This window comes from Nicotiana tabacum, chromosome 14, assembly GCF_000715075.1.
Source record: "Nicotiana tabacum cultivar K326 chromosome 14, ASM71507v2, whole genome shotgun sequence".
Taxonomy (NCBI): Eukaryota; Viridiplantae; Streptophyta; class Magnoliopsida; order Solanales; family Solanaceae; genus Nicotiana; species Nicotiana tabacum.
The window spans coordinates 83,576,693-83,591,951 of NC_134093.1; the positions used below are offsets into that span (position 1 = coordinate 83,576,693).

At 38.2% G+C, this 15,259-nt stretch overlaps 1 long non-coding RNA gene across 1 annotated transcript; it reads left to right on the forward strand.

Moving 5' to 3' along the window:
* Positions 1 to 12,369: 12,369 nt before the first annotated feature.
* Positions 12,370 to 14,504, forward strand: LOC107798083 (uncharacterized). The gene is made up of 3 exons (XR_012698726.1): positions 12,370 to 12,669; positions 13,414 to 13,659; positions 13,798 to 14,504. It is a non-coding gene; the product is annotated as an uncharacterized LOC107798083 (long non-coding RNA).
* Positions 14,505 to 15,259: the final 755 nt, after the last annotated feature.

Below are 15,259 nucleotides of genomic sequence, written 5' to 3' on the forward strand. Positions count from 1 at the left end.
CGTTAGAAAAATGGCCATTCTACAGCCGCAACACAAATTCTGCAGTCCGCAACAAAATCTGCGACTGAGTCCCCAGGTAACAGAGTGCGGACCGCAATTGAAATTTTGCGGCCGCACTCACTTACCCTTTCCCTTGGCAGACATTGACCGGTATAATCCACTAGTTCCAGTTTCTCCAGTTGGACCCTTCAGTGTTCACAAGTACTGATCCTGAGGAGGGCCCCAGGGTTTTATTGACGAGATGCACAAGACCCTCTAAGTTATGCGTGCTACTGAGATAGAGGGAGCAGAGTTTGCCTCCTACCGCATGAAAGGGGTGGCCTATTATTGGTTTGAAATATGGGAGGACTCTAGATAGGAGGGAAGCCCTCCGGCGAGATGGAGTGAGTTTGACGATGCTTTTATTGATCATTTCTTGCCTGCCAAGACTAAGGCGGCATGTGCTGTCGAGTTTGAGAACCTGAAACAGGGGAGCATGAGTGTGTGGGAGTATCATATGAGATTCGCACACCTGTCCAAATATACCATCTACATGTTTTCCACTATGGAGGCTAGAGTACACCGATTCGTGCAGGGCCTTAGCCCCTTGATTATTAATGAGGCCGCTACAACTGCCTTGAACTCTGATATGAACTATGGTAAGATGGTGGCATTTTCTCAAGCCACAGAGACCTACAAACTGAAGAATAGAATGGAGCAAGAGAGTAGCACCAAGACCCGGTCAGCGGGAAACTTTAGTGGTACTTCTGGTGGTGGTGGTGGTAGTAGGACAACTTTCAGGGGAGGGTCATCAGGGTCGTCCCAGTATTTTGCTCAGTCTTCAGTCAGTGCACTGCCATCGGGGCCCAGTCAGCAGCAGGGGAACAGTTTTAGGCCCAGCCAGGGCAACAGGAGATCCTACCAGTAGGGTTGGTCTGGTGGGAGATTTCAGCAGCAGCGGAGGCCCCCATGCCTTAGGTGCGGGAATATGCACTTTGGGACCTGCTACATGGACCAGCCCATATGATACGGGTTTGGTATGAGGGCTTACATTCAAAGGGATTGCCGTACGTCTCACCAAAGCATGGGCAGGGGTACAACACAGCAGCAGGTTCTGCAGCTACTACATCCATAGCACCTCCTCCAGCTTGAGGCACCCCAGCACCCGCAGGGCGTGGTGTAGCTAGGGGTGGCGCACAGAGTTCGGGAGGACCTAGCTATTTCTATGCTATGAGGGGTCGCTAGAGTTTAGAGACTTCTCCAGATGTTGTCACAGGTATATTGGCTGTCCATTCTCATGATGTGTATGCTCTTATTGATCCCGGTTCCACTTTGTCCTATGTTACTCCCTATGTCGCTATGGGATTTGGATAGAATCGGAATAGCTCCATGAGCCATTCTCTGTATCTACTCCGGTTGGTGAGTCTATTGTGGCCGCGTGGGTTTGTAGGGATTGTGTTATCATGGTGCGTGGTCGAGACACCATGGCCGATCTCATTGAATTAGGGGTTATTATTATTTTTTACAAATTTATTATATTACATAGTTCAAATAAAAAGATTTCATATATAAAAATTTAATTGATTTTAAAGTTTTAAATATTAAAAAATATTTAAATGAATATTTCTGAATATAGTTAATAGTCTATTTTGTCAACCAACAATTTTCGATATAAATTCTAAAAAAACAACAAAAATACAAATGAAGGAGACGAATATAAATAAATTTAATGGATATTCATTGGGAGATATAAACATAGACATTTTTAATGCCTAATAATCTGAATGAGTTATAGCCAGTTACATTAGACAATAAAAATAAGAAAATATGTTAAATTCCTAGATAATAGGAATTGTTATAGAGTTCAAATAAGTAGAAATTTAATGCTCAAAAATTATATTTAATTTCAAAGTTCTAAGTTAAAACGACATTTTGTTAAAAATATTTCTTTTAATATAACATAAATAAAGAAATATAGTATATATTATTACTGATTTAGGTCGTGAATAAATAGAAACATGAGACTTCAAACCAAAAGTTTTCTTCTTCTTCTTCTTCGGCACCTACCTGTATTCAACCTCAAAACTCCATTTTGGAGGCTTCAGGTTCGTCCAAGGAAAAAGCCCTAACACTGCCAATTCCCCCTTCCGTTTTTTTAGGTAAGTCTTTAACTAATCTATTGGTATTTTAGATTCCCGCTGATTTCTACCTATTCTTTTACAATTTGAGGAATATTTCTGCATTTTGAATATTTTGGATTCCCGGACTCCATGTTTGCTTGTATAGCTTTCTTTTGCTCAGTTTCTGTTGGGTTTTTTAAACATAAATGTAGCTTAAAAGAGGGTGAATGGGAAATGGGGGGAAATTGAAAATATTTGAGTTTTTCTTTTTATGGGATATTATCCCATATTGGAAGAGAAAGAGATTTTGAAGGGTATATATACAATTGCACTTCTTCTAGCTCTTAAATAGTTAAGAAGAAGGCAAGTCTCGCGCCGTCGTCGTCGCTCGGCTTCGGCTTCGTGATTGTGATCGATTAATTTTTTGGTTATTAAATATCCGGTTTTTTGTAAACGGATTCACTTTTTGTAAAAGACATTTACAAAACAGTTTGCACCTCTTCAGAAGAACAGTTTGTACCTCTTCAAATCTGAAGAGTTGAAGAACATTTTGCACCTCTTCAGATTTGAAGAAACAGTTGGCACCTCTTCGGATTTTAAGAGTTGCACCTCTTCAGATTGAGCTCAACATTGACTATAAATACCAGTCCATTCTCTCAGATTTTCCATACGAATTTCTGACTTCTCCTCCTTTCTTCTGCATTGTTTTAACTACAAACAAAGCATCAGTAAGTGTGATTTGCTACCGATTTTGTGTTCGCTGAAACATTGATGTTTGAAGTATCGCTACACCAGTATGTAAATCGTTCTATCCTGGGAGGAAATAATACACAACCTTGGGTACTAGGAGGGGATTAAATTCCTTAAGGAAACACTGTGAATTCAGTGGGCTCGGATTAAATTCTGTTTCATTTACTTTTATGTTATTTTATCTTCTCCATAATTGTTTTACAAATACAGTTAAACAACAAGCTTAAGGAATTTAATCTTTTCTGTATTTGTGTTATATTCACTGTTTCTGGAGACTAAAACCTATGTGGTTTTCTACTCCAGTGGAGATTAAAATCTACGTGATTTTAACGTTTGTTTGTGTCATTCTTTTACAGAAATGACGAACGACAACGGGAACCAGACTGTTCCTATGGTAACTGCCAACGCATCGACAAGCCAAACACCACCGGCACTAGCACCGGCAGAAAAACCCGAAAAATTTTCCGGGATTGACTTCAAGCGCTGGCAGCAAAAGATGTTCTTCTACTTGACGACTTTTAAGTCTGCAGAAGTTCATTACGGAAGATGTTCCTGTTCTGCCCAACGAAACTCCAGAAAATGAACGCTTTCTCGTGACTGAGTCCTGGAAGCATTCGGATTTTCTATGCAAGAATTACATTCTTAGTGGACTAGAGGACAATCTGTATAACGTCTATAGTAATCTGGAGACGTCAAAACAACTGTGGATAGCGCTTGAAAAGAAATACAAAACGGAAGATGCCGGGTTAAAGAAATTCATTGCCGCTAAATTTTTGGACTATAAAATGGTAGATAACAAGTCTGTTATTACCCAAGTCCAAGAATTGCAAGTGATTATTCACGATCTCCTTGCTGAAGGTATAAGTCAAATTAATACTAATGTTGAAAGTATTAATTATATTGTTTCTACTAACAGAATTTTCACTGAAGGTCTTGTCATCAATGAAGCGTTCCAAGTTGCAGCAATGATTGAAAAGTTGCCTCCTTTGTGGAAGGACTTCAAAAACTACTTGAAACACAAACGAAAGGAGATGTCCCTTGAAGATCGCATTGTTTGGTTGAGAATCGAAGAGGACAATAAAGCTGCTGAAAAGAAAGGACGTGGAAACTCAACAATAATGGGAGCAAACATTGTTGAGGATAGAAAGAGGAAGAAGGCTTATGGACCGAAAAGCAACCCAAGCAAGAAGCGGTTCAACGGAAATTGCTACAACTGTAGAAAAGCTGGACATAGATCTGCAGATTGTCGTGCTCCAAAGAAAGACAAGAAGAAGGGTCAAGCAAACATGGTTGAAAAGCACGAAGATATCGATGACTTGTGTGTTATGCTTTCTGAATGCAACCTAGTAGGAAATCCTAAGGAGTGGTGGATTGATTCTGGAGCCACTCGCCATGTTTGTGCTGTTAGAGAAGCATTTGCTACATATGCTCTTGTTGGACCCGAAGAGACGCTTTCTATGGGAAATTCTGCAACGGCAAAAATTGAAGGATCTGGAAAGATATTTATGAAAATGACTTCTGGTAAGGTGGTGACCTTGAACAACGTCCTTCATGTTCCCGAGATTAGAAAGAACTTAGTCTCTGCTGGACTTCTTGTTAAGAATGGTTTTAAGTGTGTCTTTGTATCTGATAAGGTTGTAATAAGTAAGAATGAAATGTTTGTAGGAAAAGGTTACCTCACTGAGGGCCTTTTCAAGCTGAATGTAATGGTTATTGAGAATAATAATAAAATTTCAGCTTCTTCTTACTTACTTGAGTTAAATGAATTATGGCATATACGTTTGGGTCATGTCAATTACAAAACCTTGAGAAAAATGATTATTTTGGAAGTATTGCCTATGTTTGAATGCGATAAATCAAAATGTCAAATATGTGTGGAATCTAAGTATGTTAAACATCCTTATAAGTCAGTTGAAAGGAATTCAAATCCTTTAGACTTAATTCACACAGATATTTGCGACATGAAGTCAATACCATCTCGCGGTGGAAAGAAGTATTTTATAACTTTTATTGATGACAGTACTCGATATTGCTATGTTTACTTACTTAATAGTAAAGATGAAGCAATAGATGCATTCAGGCAACACAAAAATGAAGTTGAAACGCAACTTAACAAGAAAATTAAAATGATAAGAAGTGATAGGGGTGGCGAATATGAATCTCCTTTTGAAGAAATATGTCTAGAATATGGAATAATTCATCAAACAACTGCCCCTTACACGCCCCAATCCAATGGGATTGCGGAAAGAAAGAATCGCTCATTAAAGGAGATGATGAACGCATTGTTGATAAGTTCTGGTTTGCCACAGAACTTGTGGGGGGAAGCCGTTCTTACGGCTAACCGGATACTAAATCGAGTACCCCATAGCAAAACACAATCCATTCCATATGAAAAATGGAAAGGAAGGAAACCCAACTTGAATTATTTTAAAGTGTGGGGGTGTTTGGCAAAAGTGCAAATTCCTAAACCCAAAAGAGTAAAAATAGGACCGAAAATCGTTGATTGTGTTTTCATAGGATATGCGACCAATAGTAAAGCATATCGATTTCTGGTTCATAAATCAGAAAATCCCGACATTCATAATAATACGGTTATAGAATCAGATAATGCTGAATTCTTTGAAAATATATACCCGTATAACAAGGAATGTGAGTCGATTGGTGAAGGATCTAAACGACCTCGGGAAGAAACAAAAGAAAGTATATTTAATCAGGAGGATCCAAGACGTAGTAAACGTCAAAGAACGTCTACTTTATTTGGACCAGATTTTGTGACTTTCTTATTGGAAAATGAGCCTCGAACATTTAAAGAAGCTATGTCTTCTTCGGAATCATTGTTTTGGAAAGAGGCAGTCAATAGTGAAATAGAATCCATATTGAATAACCATACATGGGAATTGGTTGATCTTCCTCCTAGAAATAAACCTTTGGGTTCTCAATGGATTTTTAAGAGGAAAATGAAAGATGATGGCACTATTGATAAATATAAGGCAAGACTTGTAGTCAAAGGGTATAGACAGCGAGAAGGTCTTGATTATTTTGATACATACTCTCCGGTTACAAGAATTACGTCCATACGAATGTTAGTAGCATTAGCTGTAGTTTATGGGCTTGAAATTCATCAAATGGACGTTAAGACGGCCTTCTTAAATGGAGACTTGGAGGAAGAAATCTACATGGAACAACCTGAAGGGTTTGTGATTCCTGGTAAAGAAAAGAAGGTATGTAGACTTGTTAAGTCTCTTTACGGACTAAAACAAGCACCCAAACAATGGCATGCGAAATTTGACCAAACAATGTTGTCAAATGGTTTTAAGATTAATAAATGTGATAAATGTGTGTACATTAAAAATGTTCCAAATCACATAGTCATTGTTTGCTTATATGTGGATGATATGCTAATAATGAGTAATGACATTGCCAACATAAATGCGACTAAGCGTATGCTAACTAGCAAGTTTGATATGAAGGACTTGGGAGTTGCTGATTTAATTCTAGGGATTAAGATCAATAAGACTCCTTAAGGTATGGCATTGTCACAATCTCATTATATTAAGACAGTACTTGGAAAATTCAAGCACTTAGGGTTTAAAGTTGCAAAGACTCCAATTGACGTGAATCTTGCATTAGCAAAGAACAAAGGCCAAAGCATATCACAATTGGATTATGCTCGTGTGTTGGGATGCTTAATGTACATCATGAATTGTACACGACCAGATATAGCTTGTGCTATAAGTAAACTGAGTCGATACACGAGCAATCCAGGTCAATCTCACTGGATGGCAATGAAACGAGTTTTGGGATATTTAGAACATACCCAAAACTTTGATTTGCACTACAGTAAATATCCTGCGGTGATTGAAGGATATTGTGATGCAAATTGGATCACCAGTTCAGCTGATTCTAAGTCCACAAGTGGATATGTATTCACTATTGGTGGAGGAGCGGTATCTTGGAAGTCGTCCAAGCAAACTTGTATTGCCCGCTCTACAATGGAAGCAGAATTCATAGCCTTAGATAAAGCCGGTGAAGTAGCTGAATGGCTTCGGAATTTCTTGGAAGACATTCCATTTTGGCCCAAACCGTTGGCACCAATATGCATACATTGCGATAGTCAAGCTGCAATTGGAAGGGCTGGGAGCGTGATGTATAACGGTAAATCTCGTCATATACGACGAAGACATAAAACCGTTAGGCAATTACTCTCTAGAGGAATTATCACGATTGACTATGTAAAGTCAAGCGATAATGTATCGGATCCACTTACAAAAGGCCTAACTAGAGAGGTAGTTGAGAAATCATCGAGGGGAATGGGACTATGGCCGAGAACAAGCCATTGTGGCGGTAACTCTACCTAGAAGACTGGAGATCCCAAGATCTAGGTTCAAGGAGATCAAACAAAGTCATTAATGACGGTTCAACATTGTCAACTAAAAGTTTGGTCCATTCTCGTGATAAGATAATATTCAGTACCAAGGATAAAGCATTAAGGCTTTTTAACGATTTCTAAATTTGATACGGGATATATCAAATAATGTATCTACGGGATGACATGTTTAGGAATCACCTATGTAAGTGTGAAGTGTTAGCCGCTTCAAGGAGAATTTTTTAAGGCCAATTCTCTACGCACTTATTAAACCAGGCGGTGTTCATGGCTGAAACGAACACAACAATGAGAGCCAAAGACGGTTAAGGGTCGGTTGTGTGACTGATGGTTGTCTAGGTATACACCAAAGTTCGACGGTTCAAAGATATCAAATCTACCGATTGACCGAGTATATCCGACATAAGTTCACTACGGAAAGTTCAAAGGGAAACCTACTTATCCTGATACAATTAATCCTTGCTTGCGAATCACACAGTTTTTCATGCATATTTCCGTGATATAGCCATTTCCCATTCATGTGGGGGATTGTTGGGTTTTTTAAGCATAAATGTAGCTTAAAAGAGGGTGAATGGGAAATGGAGGGAAATTGAAAATATTTGAGTTTCCCTCCTTGACAAAGGGATATTGTCCCATATTGGAAGAGGAAGAGATTTTGATGGGTATATATACAATTGCACTTCTTCTAGCTCTTAAAGAGTTAAGAAGAAGGCAAGCCTCGCACCGTCGTCGCTCGCTCGGCTCGGCTACGACTACGTCTTCGGCTTCGGCTTCGGCTTCGGATTCGGATTCGGATTCGGTCAAATGATCGATTGATTGATTAATTTTTTGGACCAAATTTATTTGTTAATAGTAAATATTAACAGAATTGTTATTAAATATCCGGTTTTTTAAAGTTTTTTAAAAAACCGAATCTACTGAAGACATTTTGTTAGTGTTTTACCTATCAAAGATAAATGAACTAAATAGGGTTACTCCGACAACAATATGGCTCCCCAATAGTTGGATAATAATCTAATGTTTCGGGCAAGTGCTTTGGAAGTCCTTGCGACTCTTGAATAGTTGGATATAATGGACAAGAAGGGTCATTATGCACTTGTTGGACAAAGTTACCTGTAACTTGTTGTTGGTGGGAGGTAGCAGAGATCCCGTAGAATTAATCAAGTTGGCGCAAGCTGGTCCGGACACCACGGTTACCAAAAAAAAGGTCACGATGCAATTTTCTGTTCTCCAGGAGACCCAACACTCTCTTCTTCATCTCCTTTCTAAAACTTAATGTCTTCCAACTTTTCCATTTCTAGAATTTCTACAAAAGTTGAATTACTGCTCCTTCATCTTGAAACTGGAAGATTGTGTCATCGCCACAATTCTCTTAGTCACACCGCTTAGAGTATAACTCAACCCACTTCAGTTTTTCTCCCATATACGTACCCTGTCAGGTTTCTAAGAGTGTACCTTACCCTCTATAATATGACTCGCGATTCTGAGGGGTTGATGGATAAATATTGGTTGGTTTTGAAAAAGGCGAAGGTTACTGTACCATTTATCACCGACAATGTCCAAATAGCAACCAAGCATGTTAGGTTCAAGATAAAGCTCAATCGTATTTACAATTTCACTCCTTCTTTGAGGGTTCCCCAAGCTACCTTCAAGATAAGAATCTTTGGCTTCTTTACGTAGTAGAAATAAATTGTGACACAAGAAAAGGCTAAATGTTTGAGGAACTGGAAGATTGTGTCATCGACACAATACACGTAGTCGCACCGCTTAGAGTATAACTCAACCCACTTAAGTTTTTCTCCCATATACGTATCTTGTCAGGTTTCCATGAGTGTACCTCACCCTCTATAATATGACCCGCGATTCTGAGGGGTTGATGGATAGATATTGGTTGGTTTTGAAAAAGGCGAAGGTTATTGTACCATTTATCACTGGCAACATCCAAATAGCAATCAAGCATGTTAGGTTCAAGATATGGCTCAATCAACAACAACAACAACAACAACCCAGTATAATCCCACTAGTGGGGTCTGGGGAGGGTAGTGTGTACGTAGACCTTACCCCTACCCTGGGGTAGAGAGGCTGTTTCCGATAGACCCTCGGCTCCTTCCCTCCAAGAACTCCACACCTTGCTCTTGGGGTGACTCGAACTCACAACCTCTTGGTTGGAAGTGGAGGGTACTTACCAATAGAGCAACACACTCTTGTCAAGATACGGCTCAATCGTGTTTAAAATTTCATTCCTTTGAGGGTTCGTCGAGCTACCTTCAAGATAAGAATCTTTGGCTTCTTTACGTAGCAGAAATAAATTGGGACACAAGAAAAGGCTAAATGTTTGAGGAACTGGAAGATTGTGTCATCGCCACAATACTCGTAGTCGCACCGCTTAGAGCATAACTCAACCCACTTCAGTTTTTCTCCCATATACATACCCTGTCAGGTTTCCAGGAGTGTATCTTACCCTCTATAATATGACCCGCAATTCCGAGGGTGATGGACAGATATTGGTTGATTTTGAAAAAGGCGAAGGTTATTGTACCATTTATCACCGACAATGTCCAAATAGCAACCAAGCATATTAGGTTCAAGATAAGGCTCAATCGTGTTTAAAATTTCACTCCTTTGAGGGTTCCTCGAGCTACCTTCAAGATAAGAATCTTTGGCTTCTTTACGTAGCTGAATAAATTGGGACCCAAGAAAAGGCTAAATGTTTGAGGAACTGGAAGATTGTGTCATCGGCACAGTACTAGTAGTTGTACCGCTTAGAGTATAACTCAACCCACTTCAGTTTTACTCCCATAAACGTACCTTGTCAGGTACCTCACCCTCTATAATATGACCCGCGATTCCGAGTAGTTGATGGATATATATTGGTTGGTTTTGAAAAAGGCGAAGGTTACTGTCCATTTATCACCGGCAACTGTATTTCTGAATCTATACATTAATTGAGTCAGCTATAAAATGATTCATATCAGAACTCTTAAACTCGATGGCAAAAAGGTGAATCCAACTCTGAGTTTCATTTACCATCAAACTATAGTTGGTTGTGAAGCATTAATGGTTTTGCGAGGAGAGCCCATGAAAAGAAACGTCCAAATAACAACCAAGCATGTTAGGTTCTAGATATGGCTCAATCGTGTTTAAAATTTCACTCCTTTGAGGGTTCGTCGAGCTACCTTCAAGATAAGAATCTTTGGCTTCTTTACGTAGCAGAAATAAATTGGGACACAAGAAAAGACTAAATGTTTGAGGAACTGGAAGATTGTGCTCGTAGTCGCACCGCTTAGAGTATAACTCAACCCACTTCTGTTTTTCTGCCATATACGTACCCTGTTAGGTTTCTAGGAGTGCACCTCACCCACTATGATATGACCCGCGATTCCAAGGGTGATGGATAGATATTGGTTGGTTTTGAAAAAGGAGAAGGTCACTGTACCATTTATCACCGACAATGTCCAAATAGCAACCAAGCATGTTAGGTTCAATATAAGGCTCAATCGTGTTTAAAATTTCACTCCTTCTTTGAGGGTTCCTCGAGCTACCTTCAAGATAAGAATTTTTGTCTTCTTTATGTAGCGGAAATAAATTGGGACACAAGAAAAGGCTAAATGTTTGAGGAACTGGAAGATTGTGTCATCGGCACAATACTCGTTGTCGCTCTGCTTAGAGTATAACTCAACCCACTTCTGTTTATCTCCCATATACGTACCCTGTCAGGTTTCTAAGAGTGTACCTCACCCTCTATAATATGACACGCGATTCCGAAAGGTTTATGGATATATATTGATTGGTTTGGAAAAGGCGAAGGTTACTGTACCATTTATCACCGACAATGTCCAAATAGCAACCAAGCATGTTCGGTTCAAGATATGGCTCAATCGTGTTTAAAATTTCACTCCTTCTTTGAGGGTCCTCGAGCTACCTTCAAGATATGAATCTTTGGCTTTTTTACGTAGCGGAAATAAATTGGGACACAAGAAAAGGCTAAATGTTTGAGGAACTGGAAGATTGTGTCATCGACACAATACTCGTAGTCGCACTGTTTATTGTATAATTCAACCCATTTCAGTTTTTCTCCCATACACACACCCTCTCAGATTTCCAAGAGTGTACCTCACCCTCTATAATATGACCCCGCGATTTTGAGGGGTTGATGGATAGATATTGGTTGGTTTTGAAAAAGGCGAAAGTTACCGTACCATTCATCACCGGCAACGTCCAAATAGCAACCAGGCATGTTAGGTTCAAGATAAGGCTCAATTGTGCTTAAAATTTTACTCCTTCTTTGTGGGTTCCTCGAGCTAACTTCAAGATAAGAATCTTTGTCTTCTTTATGTAGCGGAAATAAATTGGGACACAAGAAAAGGCTAAATGTTTGAGGAACTGGAAGATTATGTCATCGGCACAATACTCGTTGTCACTCTGCTTAGAGTATAACTCAACCCACTTCTGTTTATCTCCCATATACGTATCCTGTCAGGTTTCCAAAATTGTACCTCACCCTCTATAATATGACCCGCGATTCCGAAGGGTTTATGGATATATATAGTATACAATATATATCGGCTATTATTTTTTAAAGCTGCTAAAAATATACATTTATCTACATAAATAGTACTTAGTAGAAGTTTGATAAAGGAAAATTAACGGGAACGCTCATGCGGGCAAAAATACTTATTTTAAAATACCCATTTTAAAAAGTATCTACTCCTATTATACATATTTAGAGAAAAATATTTTTAAAATATTCAAAAAGTATGTGCGATTGTATTTCTCCATGATATACAATTCACATGTTATATACTGTAATAATATACTATAATGCAGTTCAACTATTCTTACTATTCTATATCTTCGGGTATACAATTATTCTGAAATTACAATGCTAATTGCATATTGTATATTTGTATTTGTTAAAGGCAACGCCAAGTCAATTTTTATTTTTTTTATTTTCTTTTGAGAGGGGGTCCTATCTTTCAATCATAGAAGCAATTATGAGGAAAAAATTTATTTCTTGTCTTGTTTTTACTCTTTTTTTAAAAAAAACAAAACAAAATGTCTTGTAAGGAAACTACCATGTTGGTTAGATGTTTTGTTTGTTAAAGGCTATGCCAATCTTTATTTTTATTCTTTGTTGGAGGAGGGGGTCCTATCAAAAGATTATTGCCCTTATCCTCCTCTTCCTCTTCTTCTTCCTCTTCCTCTTCTTCTCTTCTTCTTCCTCTTCCTCCTCTTCTTCTTCTTCTTCTTCTTCTTCGTTAGTTAAGTTGCACCTGAACTAACATGATCATTTGATTACATAGGATAAATCCAAATGAGCCATATTGTAGCATTTACAATGAAATAACCAGTCAGACAACTAATACGAAGTTGAAGGGTTCAGAACCTCCTGCTGTTGATTATGTCGTTGTGAAAATCAAAACACATCTACAGAAGGTGATTGATTCTAGAATATATTCGACTTTGAGAAGATACATGTATGTTGTTACTTCTCAGTGTTTCTAATCCACTTTGCTTTGTTTCTGTGCTCTTAACTTTCTACATTTTCCATCTTTGTAATTGTAATTGGGGCTAAAATCCAGTATTTTCAAGTGTATTATATAGATTTTCACCTGGTTAATAGAGGGAAGGAGAAGGGAAGGGTACTTAAGTTACTTTCCCTAGTCCCTTTGCTGTAATTCAAAATGGCAAGTTTTTAATACCTATGCTTGAGAATGGATTTGGGAGTTATTAGTCGGAATCAAGTGGATGTCTGAACAACATCCTCTTAGTTGTTGGTAGACAACTTAGCTAACAACTGTTAAGGAGAGTGACTGATTAAACTATCTTCCCCAACTCTGTGATAACCTCAAGGTCGAAATATCCCTAAATTGATTGAGAACCTACTTTTGAGTGGCTCATTGACTTCATTTCTTCCCCTGCTTCTGAGACTTTACTCTTCCCCGGCCCGACCCCACCCCTCAAATTTATGCCTTCTCGATCTTGCTTTGCAATATTTTACTGGATGTCAGCAGGATATCAATTATGAGAATCAGGAGAACCTATGGGGCAAACCATTTAGAACTGACGGAAATAAAAGTTTAGCCAGCTCTAGATTTTCTCTTTTTTTGCATATCCTCAATCCATATTAATGTCTTCAGATATAGAGTTGGAAACTGAAATTGACGTGTCTCATTGCAGGTCCGGTCCCATCAAGGGGAGAAAGCGTGGTGGAGGTAACTGATTTTTGAAGAAATGAAACGAGACTCACTCCTTGCTCATGGAGCAGCATATTTATTGCATGATAGACTCCATAGAAGCTCTGGTCATCGCATTGCAGATGTGTTTTCTGAATGTGGAAGTATCCTAACAGCATCATTAATCCGATCACCAAAATAAGCTGTGCAGGAAATTGTTGGTCTGCCACCTGCTAGAGAATCCAAAGAGGTAAGTTGTCGTGCTTGCGAGACAAGTTAGGGAATTGGAGGCTGTTGAAATGTCTTACACGTTCAAATATCTAGTGGCTGAACATCAAGATGAACCCTTACACTAAGTAACGGGGCTGGTGCTTTATACGTGTTTCAGGAAGTTGATATGATCTGTCCAATAGCAACTAGGAGCTTGACATCCATTTCTTCCTATAACTGGACTCTCCCACTGTGCAAATGCCCAAAAAAGGTTTTGCAGCATCAGATAACTTGATTCTGGCAATGGTGATTGAGTTTAGACATCAAAAGGCAAAAGTGTACTGCAAATAAGACATGGTTCTTTTCATCTCTATAGTGCAGTGTGGGGGCAAAATATAGAGGCAGATCCAAGATTTGAACTTGATGGGCTCAACATTTTGAAGTTCTTACGCTGAACCCGTTGCACTTTTAAATTTATGGGTTGAGAGTTTATTACTTGTTGGCACTTCAATGATTTTTCACATACACATCTATACTCTGTGAAACAAATGATTGGTTTAGTTGTACCCTTCAAATATATAGTGCATCCGCCTCGGGCAAATTTTGGAGAATCTCATTTTTAAGGATCCTGAGTTGTACAAGTTCTCGTCTGTCTCGAAGGGTGCAAAATATAGAACCAAGTTTTTCTAGAACAAATTATAGAATATGTGCTTTATACTTAGTTAATTATAGCGTTTTGTACATTGTAGGAATTGGATATATAAGATGTTATCAATGCTGAGGCTGTCTTGCAGTCAATATATGTTTTATTTACCTCAGTGTACTTCTAATTTGTCACTTTCAAATTAAATTAATTTGTGTCACAGGGTAGCATTATTCCCTCGCATGCATCTGGTCATCAGTTATATTATTTTCTTTGATTTGTTATATTACATTTGTGACTTCTTTTTTTTTTGTTGTACAAATACATTCTTTTTCAATTGAAAGCAAAAGAGGTGTAGCCAATATAATGATCAATCATAAATTCATTTGTTATCTTTGAAGTTTACAAAAAACTGCAAGCTTTATGAATGATTAAACATGAAATTATTATTTTGGAATACAGACAGGAAGAAGAAGAAGAAGAAAATAAATGAAATGAAGAGATGGAGTTTTGAGCCCTTGACATCACAGCATGCTATCTGATCTAGCGTTTAATCTCTTGAAGAAACAGAAGACAACTGAGTTAGAGTCTTATAGCCTGTTTGGCCAAGTTTCTCCAATTCTAGAAGCACTTTTTTTTCAAAAAAATACTTTTTTTTCAAAGTTGAAGTGTTTGGCCAAGTTTTTGGAAGAAAAAAAAAAGTGTTTTTTGAGGAGAAACAGAAGCAGTTTTGGAGAAGCAGAAAAAAGTAGCTTCTCTCCAAAATCACTTTTGTGAAAAGCACTTTTGAGAAAAATACACTTAGTATAAGTTTTTAAAAATTTGGTCAAACACTAATTGCTACTTAAAAGTATTTTTCAAATTAATTAGTCAAATACAAATTGCTTTTCACCAAAAGTGCTTTTGAGTTTTGAGTAAAAACAATTTTCAAAATAAGCTGACTTTTGCCGCTTGGCCAAACAGGCTATTACTTAAATTAGGAGCCTAATAATATTTT